The 13,175-nt window shown below is 45.2% G+C and overlaps 1 protein-coding gene across 4 annotated transcripts in view; it reads right to left on the bottom strand.

Annotated features, from left to right (window-relative positions):
* Slc20a2 (solute carrier family 20 member 2) overlaps positions 1-13,175 on the bottom strand; it is a 93,494-nt gene that overhangs the window by 46,679 nt on the left and 33,640 nt on the right. The window contains exon 1 of one of the 4 annotated variants that reach the window (XM_075986313.1): positions 11,627-12,080. The exons of 1 other annotated variant lie outside the window; for it this stretch is intronic. The gene's annotated coding sequence lies outside the window, so the exon portion shown is untranslated. Of the gene's footprint in view, positions 1-4,196; positions 4,217-8,146; positions 8,269-11,626; positions 12,081-13,175 lie in introns of those variants that run through there. 2 more of the 4 variants (XM_075986314.1, XM_075986315.1) reach the window with 2 other exon arrangements.

Raw genomic sequence — 13,175 nt, 5'->3', positions numbered from 1 at the left:
CTCTCTCTCTCTCTCTCTCTCTCTCTCTCTCTCTCTCTCTCTCTCTCTCTCTCTCTCTGTTCTAGAACTCTGCCAGGCAGACTATGCTAGCTGACCAGTGAATTCCGAGAATCGCTTGCCTGCCCCTCCCATCACTGGGATTTCAGGTACATGCTACCACACCTGTTTTAGTTTTTTGGTTTTTTTTATGTACGATCTGAGTTGGGGATACCATGTTTGCAATGCCTGTGCTTTAATAACGGGGCCCCTCCTACTTTTGATGTTATTGCTGCTGTATTTTATGGTGGCTCATATTTCTCAATGGTGGCTGTCAATTTTTCTTCATTATTTCTTTTTATTCTGCCTAATTTTGATAACTGTACTTTTCAATGCCTCAATTATGGCTGATTGCGTCTATCACTGCACCTACTGACTTAATAAGGCCTCAGTGTACCATTCAACAGTACACGTAACTGTCATCACACTCCCGTGTCTTTATTGGTAAAACTAAAATCCTTTACCCATTCGGCAACTCTCAGCCCTCTGACCCCCCACCCCAGTCCCTCATGATCAACACTTCACAGGCTGCCTCTAGGACTCTCACGACCCACGTGTTTCTCATGAGTGGCCAGAGAGTGAGCACTTGCCCTGTTGTGACTGGCTCCTGAGCTGTGCACTTGGTAAGGCCAATGCTCTTTCCTGGTCACCACAGTGTCTTCAGAGCTCGTCTGTGTTGTAGCACATGGCAGACTTTCCTTCCTAAGACTGAAGAATACGTCACTGTATGTGTATACCAATTGATTTATCTATTCACCTGACAAGAGATATTTGGGCTGCTTTGCCAATACTCCTGCTATTAAAATGGGCAAATGCTTCTTTGATACCAGGCTCTCATACACCTAGGCGTGAACTGCTGGGTTATCTAACGGTTCTATTTTTAAATTTTTGAGAAACTGCCGTCCTGTGTTCTAGCAGCCCCTCTTCAATGGTCCCCAGTTGGTGGCACTGTTTGGTAAGCTTGGGAGGCCTGGCCTCGCTGGAGAAGAATGTCACTGGGGATGGGCTCTGAGGCCGTGAGTCATTCTTAGTCCATTCTTCCTGCCATGGTGTAGGGCCTCAGCCTCAGTTTCCAGCTGCAGCCATCAAGATGGCTCTGTCATCGTGGACTCCTGTTGCTCGGAATTGTAAGCCCAAATTAAAACCTTTCTCCTCTAAGTTGCGTTTGGTTATAGTGTTTTATGACAGTAACAGGAAAGTAACTAACCAATACAGGCATCTATCCTGTGTGTGTGTGTGCATGCGCACACACGGCAAGCCACTGCTGCCCTGTCTTTAAAAGAGATACATAATTTTACTTAGTTTTTAAAAACATACGTATAGTGGTTAATTGTAAAGTCTTGTACAGTTTTGGAGCCCCCTCAAAAAGCTAAAAACTGGCCCTTTCAGATAATATAGTATATATATAATTGTATTATATATTGTAACCAAGGCCCCCACTTCACATTAGCCTACTGTTGTTTTGGGGCTTTTTTGTGTATTTGGCTGAACTACTTCTGTGAAATCTGCCTCCCATTGTCATCTCTGTTCCGTTTCTGTCCTTATCTTTAGATCTCTTGTGGGACGTCAGAATGCACCACCCTTCAAAGACTTGCTTAGAACCTATGGGAGAGCTGTTTCCTCTGAGATCCAAGCATTCCACCCTGCAGGGGAGCTTCTTAAGCAGGAAGGCAAAGAACTCAAAATAGCTTCAGGAAGTCCCCCAAACTTACTAGATTCACTAGGTCCCTCCCTCCCAGAATAAGCAGTAAAGATTCCCGAGGGTCACTCTCAGACTAGCCAAGCACTAAAGACTACTTGTGAGGCCAGACCAGCTCCCTGGAGGAGGTTTACACCAATCCAGTCACTCTCTAAGCTGCTGAGCTGCCTGCAGACCTGCGCAGTGTGTTACAGGTTCCCAGCTTTGTGAGCTGTCTGTCACCTACGCTGCCTTGGGTTTTGGTCATGCAGCTGTCTTTGAGTCATTTCTGTTCCTATAAGTAAGCCCCCATCCAAATTCTTATAAGTAACCCCAATCAAACTCATTGGCTCCCCCAGTTGGTGGACTCCGTATTTGGGGTGAGCTGAGTAGACGTGTATGGAGTGTCTTCCCAGGAAAAATCTTGTCACACAACACTACGCTCTTAAGCAGTTAAACTTTCACCCTTTGCCATAGTATATGACTCACAGATGGCTCTCAAGGCTTGACTTATATATATAAGTCCAGGGTGCGGGGAGGCCTGAATACAAAGAGCCTTACAGAGCCGGAGAGTTGGCTCAGAGATTAGGACACAGTTGCTGTTTTAAAGGACCCATGTTTGGCCTGGGTCTGAAAAAGCATGGGATAAATCCGGACTGGCTGAATATAGAGGACAATGAGGAATACTGAGAACTCAAGAACAATCGCAGAGGGTTTTTGATCCTACTGCACGTACTGGCTTTGGGGGAGCCTAGGCAGTTTGGATGCTCACCTTAGGAGACCTGGATAGAGGTGGGCAGTCCTTGGGATTCCCACAGGTCAGGGAACCCTGATTGCTCTTCGAGCAGATTAGGGAGGGTGACTTGATCGGGGGAGGGGGAGGGAAATGGGAGGCGGTTGCGGGGAGGAGGCAGAAATCCTTAATAAATAAATAAATAAATTAAAACAAAAAAAAAAAAAAAAAAAAAAAAAATAAAGGACCCATGTTTGATTCCCAGGGCCCCAGGGCTAACAACCATCTGGAACTCCAGTTCTGGCCTCTGTGGACACACGGCTTGCACACACGGTGCACAGAAACACATGCAGGTTAAACACCGAGACACATAGAACAGAAATAAATAAATCTTAAAAAAAATTCAAGGGCAGCACAATGGTGTTCTTTGGGAGTGGACTGTAATCCACCGATGGGGTAGCCCTGAAAATCTGTGTGTGTAAAAGTTTACTATATATATATATCAGGGAGGGAATTTCCTATATGCAAATTAAAAAGAAAAAGTGGTCAGTATTTGTTCGTAGAAAGAGACTTCTGAACCTGTGCTGCTTGTAAGAGGTGGATTCAGTTCCTCACTGATTCCCAGAAGCGAAGACAATGAGGTCAAACTCTCATGCTTGATTGTAGGTTAGGCTCTGGGTCATTCTTCTTTAAGTAAAATTCTAGGTTAATTTGTTACTTGCAAGTCTAGCAGATCACTATGACTTTAAAGAACAAGGAAAGCTCAAAGGATGTAATAAATAGAGGAGAGGGCGGAAACAGGCCGGGCAGAAAGGCATTTGGCTGGGTGTCCTTCCCTCTCAGACCCCAGCTCTGGCCAGCAGGCGTGGGGGGGGAGTGGGGAGGGAGGCGGGCAGCGGGGGTGGGTATAGAGAGGTGCAACACAGCATTCAAGCGTTCTCTCTCCCTGCTCCAGTTGCTGCTTTAACTTCAGATCAGGTCTACAGTAAAGGCCTCAGTACGATCCGCGCTTGGTGGGAACCCCTACCCATATGCATGCGCATCACAGCCATGGCTGCATCTTCTGCTTTCGGTTGTCGGAGTAAGGCAAAAAAAGACAAAACTCAAATGAACAGATGAACAAGAAAAACACCCAAAAAGGCCAGCTTGATCCTTAAACAGACCCATCCTCCTCCACCTCCCACAAAGCCGCCTTTTTTCACTAACAGCTCCCAGGCAGGCTTGGCCACTCCATCCATTTTGAAGAGGTAAAATGGTTTGTTTTCTTTCTTTCTTCCCTCCTTCCTTCCTAATTTTTTATTTTGTTTTGAGCTACTGAACTTACAATCGTCTTATCAAAATGTAAACACCTTTCAATGCCTCTCAATGTGTCATTTCATCAAGCTGTGTCTGCAGACACAGGAGAGCTTTGGCATTAGCGTTGAGAGTGCCTGGGAGGACAGCCCTGTCCTTGGGACTGCCCGCGGTGATGCTTCTAGCAGCAAAAGGCAGAAACCCTTGGGAGAAGTAGTGCTCTCTGAAAGTTCTAAGACTGTTGGTATACACCGGGGAGCCACGGTTCAACACTGCAGAAACAGTGGCTAGGAGACCTGATTCTACTCTTACCCTTTAGCGTTGCTGCTTGGCACATTTCCTGAGGCTCGCTGCTCATGGTTCCACCACTTCTGACTTTAATCCTCACCCCGAACCATGGATAACCTTATAACAGAACTCTTACTTTATCTGGTTTAAAAATACGCTGGGTCCCACCTTCCTGCTGCTGCGCTCCATCTGTCGCTGCATGTGACACCTGGTCCTTGTGAGACAGGACTGGAGGTCACTTCACAGCCACAGCAGCAGCGAGTTCAGACCCTTGCTAATTAGCTCTCCTGTTGCAGAAGGAGCAGGACTACATTTGCTCAGTCGCTGCCGCACACCCTTTAGCGTGGGGTAGGCCTCTGCCTTAAAACGTAGGTTGAGAAGTTGAGGGAGAGTAAGGGAGGATTTGGAGGGAGAGAGGGAGGGGGAAAGGAAGGAAGGGAGGAAGGGAGGGAAGGAGGAGAAAGGAGAAATACTGTAATTAAATTATAACCTCGATATAAAATTTTTAAGAAGGTCAAAATTTCCATTATGAAAACATATGTATTTATGGAAAAGGAAAGTCTTTCCAGCCATCATTGAAGCTTTGTCAGCTGGGTGAGGCGCTACTTACATAAGGTCCTAAGAGGCCACTGCCAAATCAAATCAAACAATAGAGGTTGTCTAGACATGCTACGATCTGTATAACCGCAGAGGTTAGGTATAGAGTAAGGGACTGGCGGGGAGGGGAGGCTCCCCCGGGGAAGAGTAAATAGAGTATAGACTTAGGGAGAGACGGGGAAAACTGGAGCAGAAGAATGAAGCAGGGAAGAGGAGGGAAGAACAGAGGGAGGGACAGTTAGCACTAAAGGCCATGGGGGGGGAGGATCATATAGAAACCTACTACAGTAGATGTTTCTTAAAATATATACGCATATGAAGGAAATCTAAATGGAGTCACAAAAAAACAGGGGAAACAAAGCCCCAACTAGGTATTGCTCTCCCCCAAGTAAACCTCCAATGCCAGAAAGTTGTTGGCCAAAGAGGTGCCATAGAAACCCCCAAACAACCCAGGCTATTGCCGAGGTTACTGACTGCTCCCCACAAACTGATGGTAAGGCCCTATTGCTAAAGACAGCACTTTCCTATCTTACTGAACACAGAGAAGTTAAGTTGATGCCTACAAACTCTTCGGTCTACAACAGGGACCCAACCACATGATATGCTGGTACAATGGTGGCACAAACGTTGTGGGAGTCACCAACCATCACCTGCTTGGACTTCAGGTCTGCCTCATGATATGGAACCCAAGCCTGACACTGCGCAAGTGTCAGGAATCTGAGACTATGGTGGCACAAACATTGCGGGGGTCACCAACCACCATCTGCTTGGATTTAAGGTCCGCCTCAAGAGATGAAACCCAAGCTGGCATTGCACAGGTACCCAAGAATCTGAGACTAGGCAGGCCATGGACCTAGAGAAATCCAAAATACTATGGCTCTGTTAAAGACAAATAGCAATAAAAGGGCTGCTAATGACACTCTGCTATACCCATAAATCAGTGTCTCACCCATCCATCACCAGTAGGTGGGAACCAGCACAGAGACTCACAACTGGACAGTGTGCAGAGAGCCAAAGACCTAACACGCGATCCTAAAATGGGATCTCTTACTGGGTATATGAACCACATGTAAGGGAGGGCCCTATGCCCCAATGTAAAAACCCAATGCAAGAAGAACTCAGCAGTATTTTTATGAATTTTTTTGTCTCATTGTGCTTTGTTTTGACATTTCAAAAATCTTACTAGTTTTGCTTGTATGTCATTGTTTCCTATTTTTTTGCTTTTATGTGTTTGTGTGTATGCATGACATTTCTTATGTTTTTTTTTCGTGTGTGCATGCATGTGTTTCTTGTGTTTTTCTTTCTTTTTTTAAAAAAGCTTTGTTTTCTAAAAAGAGAGAGAAAAAGAAGGCATGGAGCTGGGTGGATGCAGAGGTGGGGAGGAGCTGGAAGGAGATGGGGAGGGGAAACTGACCAGAACATATTGTATGAAAAAGTTATTTTCAATTTAAAAAGTTGACTAGAGATAACTATTATTAATAATAATTGCATAATTATAATATTTTGTACATAGCATTCCTTTTCCATATACATATAACAGACTGGCACTCATGTGAACTCACGGGGCCTGCAGAGGTTCAAGCCAGATAGTGTCCTACTGCTAAGATGGGGAAGTGGACATGAGCTCCCATCACTAACCAAGAAGCTATCTCCAACATTATCTATATCTATATCTACCTATATATTATATATTGCTGTGGATAATGCTATTGTACACTGTAAAGATTTGTCACTCATATTGGTTTAATAAAACAGTGACTGGCCAGTTGTGAGGCAAGAAGTATAGGCGGGGCAACCAGACTAGGAGAATTCTGGGAAGAGGAAAGGCAGAGTCAGTACTAGCCAGGTGCAGAGGAAACAAGATGAGAAAAGGTACCAAGCCTCGTGGCTAAACATAGACAAGAATTATAGCTTAATTTAAATTATAAGAGCTAGTTAGTAATAAACCTGAGCAATAGGCCAAACAGTTTATAATTAATATAAGCCTCTGTGTGTTTCATTGGGACTGCAGAACCAGGCAGGAAGGAAACTTCCGTCTACAGGACATGTCCTCACAGAGCCCTTTTTCTTTATAATCGTGAGAAGCTCTGACTGTCTTAAAAGCAAAATGTCATAGATAGTCTAGGTCTACACATGGAACATCACTAGTTCATATGCTACATGGTTTCATGTTACTGCGTGTTATTACAGATTAATCTTTATATTATTGTTTTGTAGTATTTTTTAATTAATAGGTAACTCTTTCATTTTCTAATAATAAGTAAAAAGTTTTCTCCCACCAGGCATGGTGGCACACCTTTAATCCCAGCACTCAGGAGGCAGAGGTAGGTAGGCCTCTGAGTTTAAGGCCAGACTGGTCTACAGAGCAAGTTCCAGAACAGCCAGGGCCACACAGAGAAACCCAATGCAGACAGCTCCCCCTCCCCGCCCCAAGCCTCTCTCTTCAAGTTTAGTCCTTTGGTGAACAAGTCTGAGGAGATGAGGCTTATTCAAACCATACAGATAGTTTTATTTTTAATGGCACATACACGAACTGGCTTTAAGCTGGTTTCTGAAAAAATTTATTTTTCTAAGAAAAAAACACTAAAGAAAAGAAGACTATACAGTAGCCTCTCTTTGTACAGAAATGGAAATAGCCTTCCTTTGAGGAAGTCAGGCACGACTGGACCAGACCTGGAGACACACTTGGTAATCATCACTGTACCTGGCTGCACCCTGGCTCTAATAACAACCCTTTGACTTCTATCATTAAGAGCATAAGGACACTCTGTCTCTCTCTGTGTCTCTCTGTCTCTCTCTGTCTGTCTGTCTGTCTCTCTCTCTCTCTCTTTCTCTCTCTCTCTCTCACACACACACACAAACAAATCTTAGCAAAAACAGCCTGGTATTATCACGGTAAGGACATAGTTGAGTGACAGAGCACTTGCTCTTAGCACGGTGTGAGGCCCTGGGTTCTATTTCTAGTACAGCAACCAAAACCCCAAACAAACAGAAAACAAAGATAGGCACTGACTTAATTACTGAATTCAGAAAAGTTAATACAGTATTTTCCAGGTTAAATATTAATGACCAAAAGCAATTCAGAGCCAAGTCAGGGTTAGAAAGGTCATTATCTCCTGACGTCAGAGATAATATTTAAAAAATTGTAAATAAATATAAAGCCAGGTTTCTATTACTCCAGAGAGAAAAGTTTACGTTTTTCAGCATCCTTGTTCCTCTTCCTGTGGTACTTTTCTTCCTAATACATCATGGGGTAGACATCAGAGCTGCTTTAGAGAATTGTTAAAACGGAGCCCTGGATTCCAGCCTCACCACTTCTAAATCAATAAGTCTGAGCGGGCCCAAGAACCTGTATTCCCCACCACTTCCGAATCAATAGGTCTGGGTGGGCCTGAGAACCTGTATTCCCCACCAATTCCGAACCAATAGGTCTGGGCCGGCCCGAGAACCTGTATTCCCGAAGTGTTCCCAGGCGGTACTGAAGTTGGCAGGTGGCAGCCACACGGCGGCAATCACTGTACCTGAACCTTTACGTTCCCAAGGGCAGCAGTACCTGCTGTTCTTCACCATCGACGCACAAACGTATCTGGACGAAAATGCAAGAGTCCCTTGGGCGGTTTCCTCCCTTCCAGGCTAAACAGCAGAAGTCCTCTAACCTCTTCTTATTGTAGCTATCATTTCCAACCCTTGGCTCTTTTTTCTTCTCTCCTGAAGTTCTTTGTTGAATGTCCCCAAGTTTCTTTCTGATGTAGAGCCATAAACAAGACCCAGAACCCGAGTCAGCGACCTGCCAGGGTGAATGACTCAGAAGCAACCCTGCGCACACATTCACGGGTTTTTTGTCGCCAACGCTGCCCTGTTAGCGCTCCCTGTCACGTGCTCCTGACTCTCCGGGAGCTTCAGTGTTGTGACACAGACCTTAAGAACACTTATCTTCTGAGAAACCAGATAGATGCCACAGCGCGCAGCGTTCTAAGACAGAACAGGGCCTGGTGACCCCACGGAGAGAATACCGAACCTGGAACTCAAGGTCAGATTTCCAAGTCTAAACAGTTTAACAGAGGAGCCTGCTTTTACTGTCACACTTGATCTGAAGCCACCACCCAACAATAGCTTCAAGTGATGGGAAACATCAATGCCTCCTTTGGTGGCAGTGATAAGGACTGGGAATGGACAATGGGGCTCTGGGCCGCCGAGAGCAAAGCTGCACCAGGACACAAACGCCGGTCCCAATCCTGTGCTGCAAGTGGCCAGAGAAACAGACGCTACCGTGCCCTCAAAACACCCATGCTCTCAGTTCCCACTTCTCCCTTTTCACATTGTCTTTCTGCCAATTTGTTTACTGCATGTCAGGGCCCCCGTTTCTGGCACCGCCGAGCTTTAGCGCGTGAGCTCTTTGCACTATACTCTCTTTGTGTATTGTGTGCGCTGTGGAGGTGCTCAGCACATAACAACAGCAGTCCCAGTATTTCCCAGAAACATCAGCATTCTTCCGGGCCGTCCGGCAGCCATTGACTGGAGTCGACGCGGGCACAACTGGAGGCTCCACTCTGCCCATTCTCCTTTCATTTTAGACAAGACAGTTGAAACTAGGCACACCACAACATTTTTCTGCCAAAGTGCCTTTTCAAAGAGAATGTTCCAGAATGTAATCACCGAGCAAAGACAACCTGTTGTAGAATGCAGTTGCCTATAGCCAGGCAGACAAGCTGCTGCTTGATTAAAGCCCTGATGTGGGGTCTGGAGAGGTAACTCAGGCGGTGAGTGCTTGCGAGTACTGGAGGTCCTGGACGCTATTCACATCCCCACATGAACCAACCAACCAGCTAAACAAACAGAGAGCACGTGAATGAAAGGGAGCCAGACCAAAGGCTGCTGCTAAGCTCCTTGAGGCTCTGGAGTAGAAGGCTGTAATTAAAGGAACTGCGGAGTAAACCTACTGCCTCAGCACAGAAGATTGAAGGCAAGGAGGAAGGTAAGAGGTCAGGCAGCCAGTGGGAGCAGATCCCACAGACCTCCGGGCAGACCTGGAGTGGAGGGGCAGCAAGGCAGGCAGGTTCCAGCCGGGCTCTTCCTGCAGTACGGAGGCAGCCCGTGTTGCTTAGCATGCAACCTCCCATGTGTGGCCACAGAGTCGAGCTCACTGTAATCTGTTGCATTCAAAGTCACAACTACTCAACATAACTAATTCCACTCATGAGGGATCTCTGACAAGTGGCCCTTCCTGGGACACCAAGGATACACACCCAGTACTGAAAAGAATCATGGGAGCAGCCACCACCCGAGCCCCCGGCACCACCAGTTGCATAGTCCCGCATTGAAGAACCTATCACGCAGAAATCACTAACGCACGTTCTGCAAGTGTCTAGGGGCATTTTAGCAATTTGTCCTAGAACACAAGCTTCCCACTAACAGATAAACCTCTTTCTGTTACATTCAAACTGGATAAATACTAATCAGCTTTTCGTTTGGGCAAGATTAAAAACTACAATGATCAAATTAATTTTAGCTTGAAAACTAGCATGACCAGAATACATCATTATAAATACTTCAAGGGCTCCCAGGGGCTTCTTAGCAAGGGCAAATAGAAGGTCAAGAGCTGCAGCGGTCTTGCGATGACATGAGCATCTCGGAGCATCTCAGAGCATCTGCCGGAACAGAGCCCCTTCAGCTCAAGATGACAGTAGGGCCTTTTCTATTATAATTACAGATTTCTCTTTTGCTCGGAAGGCTAAGCTTCAAAAAAATGTTTCTATCTAAAAATAGCCCGGGAATTCAGTGCTATTTTCAATTCTTACATTCTTTTCCTACAAATACACCACTCAACATCTCCTTCCATCGCGGACACCTTATGTCATTAGAATCAGACAACACCGAACAACAAAGAAACCTTTAGGTAAAGTCTTGTAAAATGGGAACATGACATAACTAACCCTGGATTTGCCTCCCTCTTTGCTTATAGATGGAGATATGGGCGATCAACTGTTTCATTACAAAAAAATTCCACATTCCTAAAAGCGGGTATAATTTACATGTTAACCGACAGAGAGATTCCTTTTAGATTCTATGCTACTAACAGGCTGCTTGACTTGAAGTCATTCTACTTGAAGTGTAAACATAGTTCAAACTATGCAGGGTGACTTGTGTTCGATTCAAAGTAACACTGGAATCTTGCCTTCGCTTCAGTCTACACTTAAGCTGGGGCTGGCCAAGCTGGAAAAGCAGTTCAGAGCTTTAGATACTTTTAACAACAAAGTCAACACACTTGAAATCATCCCCTAAAACAGTGGGTCTCAACCCCTTTGACAAATCTCTATGTCCAAAAATATGTACATTTTGATTCATAACAGTAGCAAAATTACAGTTATAAAGTAACAACAAAAATAATTTTATGGCGGGGATCACCACAGCATGAGAGACTGTACTGAAGGGTCACAGCGTTAGGAAGGCTGAGAACCACTGCTCCAAGACCTTCTTCCTAAATGGGTTCTTAGAAAGTTATTTTCCTTAGGCAGGGAAAGATCTATTTTTAAGCAAAAGCTTTTCCTTTAAAAAGACACTTTCCATCTATACATTTGGTAAGGCAACGTTTGTCTCTGCAGCAGATCCACTTGAGGGGGGTAGAACAGGAATTAACTTTCAACATGTTTCCCCCACAGTGACTACCAGAGAGAAGAAAGCTTAGAAACACCGTGACATTTCTGTGTACAGAAACCATTTCTACCAATCTAATATTTTAACATTCAAAATAAGGGTTAATCTACGACTAAAGAAATAAGATGAGGTGAGAATCAAATACTCTCTCCAGGGAGAGCTGATTAAGTCGAGGTGCTCACAGCAGCACACATGGAAAGAAAACACCGGATCACTGTTCTGACACGGACCGGTCGCAGCATCCACACTGGTTTTCCCAAGGCATATACAATTACGATGAAAGTCACTTCAGGGAGATTTAAGGTACAGAGAACAAAGAGAAATGTTAAAATCCCCAGAGTACTCACAAGTAGCTTGAAAGAGAATCCGAAGCACAGTTCTTCAGAGGTCTTCTCTCTGGATCATCAACACAATCTGGAGTCTGAAACAGATGCCTATCTTATCAGGCCTGGCAATCACATTGCAGCTCGCTAACTTCTACTTGGGTACACAGTTTTACAACTCAGAACAAACGCTGGCTAAAATTAACTGCAGCCGAGCAGCAGGCAGGAACACGCTGGTTTGCATCATGTGGGCCGGGATTTATTCACTAGGACAACACTGGTGTCCTCTTTATGGGACTCTGACCAAGGGGTGTGCCCTACCGAACAATGCGCAGCATCACGATTACGCTAATTACTGAATCCAGTTGGGCACCACTGACTGACTTCAAGTCGGCTCTGCAGGCACAGACAGAGAAAAAGCGAGGAGGTCTTTTCCCGAGAAGGCAAGTGCCTGGAGTTTAAGCACATTCGGGTCCGACAACTGTGACAACAAGGTGGCAGCAGTGTCTGCTCTTCGCGGGACATCTGGGACATCCACTGAGGTTACCTACTCGCTTTCTGCTCTCTTCTCTACTTCCCAGGGAGGTGCTATGAGGACACATGGCCACTTCAACAACAAAACCCACAACCGAGAGCAAACATCTCCAGTTTAACAAATGCACTGTGAAATGCATTGCCCTGTGTGGCTGGCTACAACCAGAAGAACTGTCCTCTGTTGGAGCAAATGATCATTCTCTAAATATACTGAAGCCCAAGCAAACAGTTCAAGACTCCAAATCACAGCCAATATTTAAAAGAAAATTAGAACACAATGCTCTCACCAACTACAACTTAGAACAAAGGCATAGACTGTGTAGCGTCTACCACGGATGATTCAGAATGCTTAGCTTCAAGCATATTAGTTCCTATGCCCTGAATGGATACTTCTTCAATCAAACCTCCAGTCACCTGCCCTTCCAACAGACACAAAGTAACTCTGCCTGGAAGACTACTGGACTACCCCACCTTCCTCCAAAACCCTCTCTGACCTGACGCCACATTAACAACATGCCTAAAATCCCACGTATCTTTTCAGAGTTATTTGTTTCCTTATAAAACAAACAAACAAACAAACAAACAAACGGTCAGGAGACTTACTGAACTCAACACTCCAAACCCAGGTCCAGGCTCAGGGGCTTCAGTGTCTCCCATATACCAGTACTTCTCAACCTTCCTTTAATATTCCTACATTGTGGTGGCTCCCAACCATAAAATTATTTTGTTGCTACTTCATAACTGTAATTTTGCTACTGTTACGAACTGTAATGTAAAGATCTGATCCACAGGACGTTTGCTATGCCACCCGCCGAAGAGGTCGTGACCCACAGGTCTATAGCACGGATCACTACAACACAACCGGACTCTTAAAGAGCACAGCTCCATCTGTGACACGCTTGCCAAAAGTTGCCAATGGTTAGCTTTCATTGGCATACACTGCTAATATGATCTTCCTCGTGTTGTTTATAAAGATGGCTGGTTGCGTACCTGACACTCTAGCCCCGTGACCAACCTACGCTGCTGCGGACAGGACACA

This window comes from Microtus pennsylvanicus, chromosome 9 (assembly GCF_037038515.1).
Source record: "Microtus pennsylvanicus isolate mMicPen1 chromosome 9, mMicPen1.hap1, whole genome shotgun sequence".
In the NCBI taxonomy this organism is placed as follows: domain Eukaryota; kingdom Metazoa; phylum Chordata; class Mammalia; order Rodentia; family Cricetidae; genus Microtus; species Microtus pennsylvanicus.
This window is presented reverse-complemented; position numbering and strand designations above follow the sequence as displayed.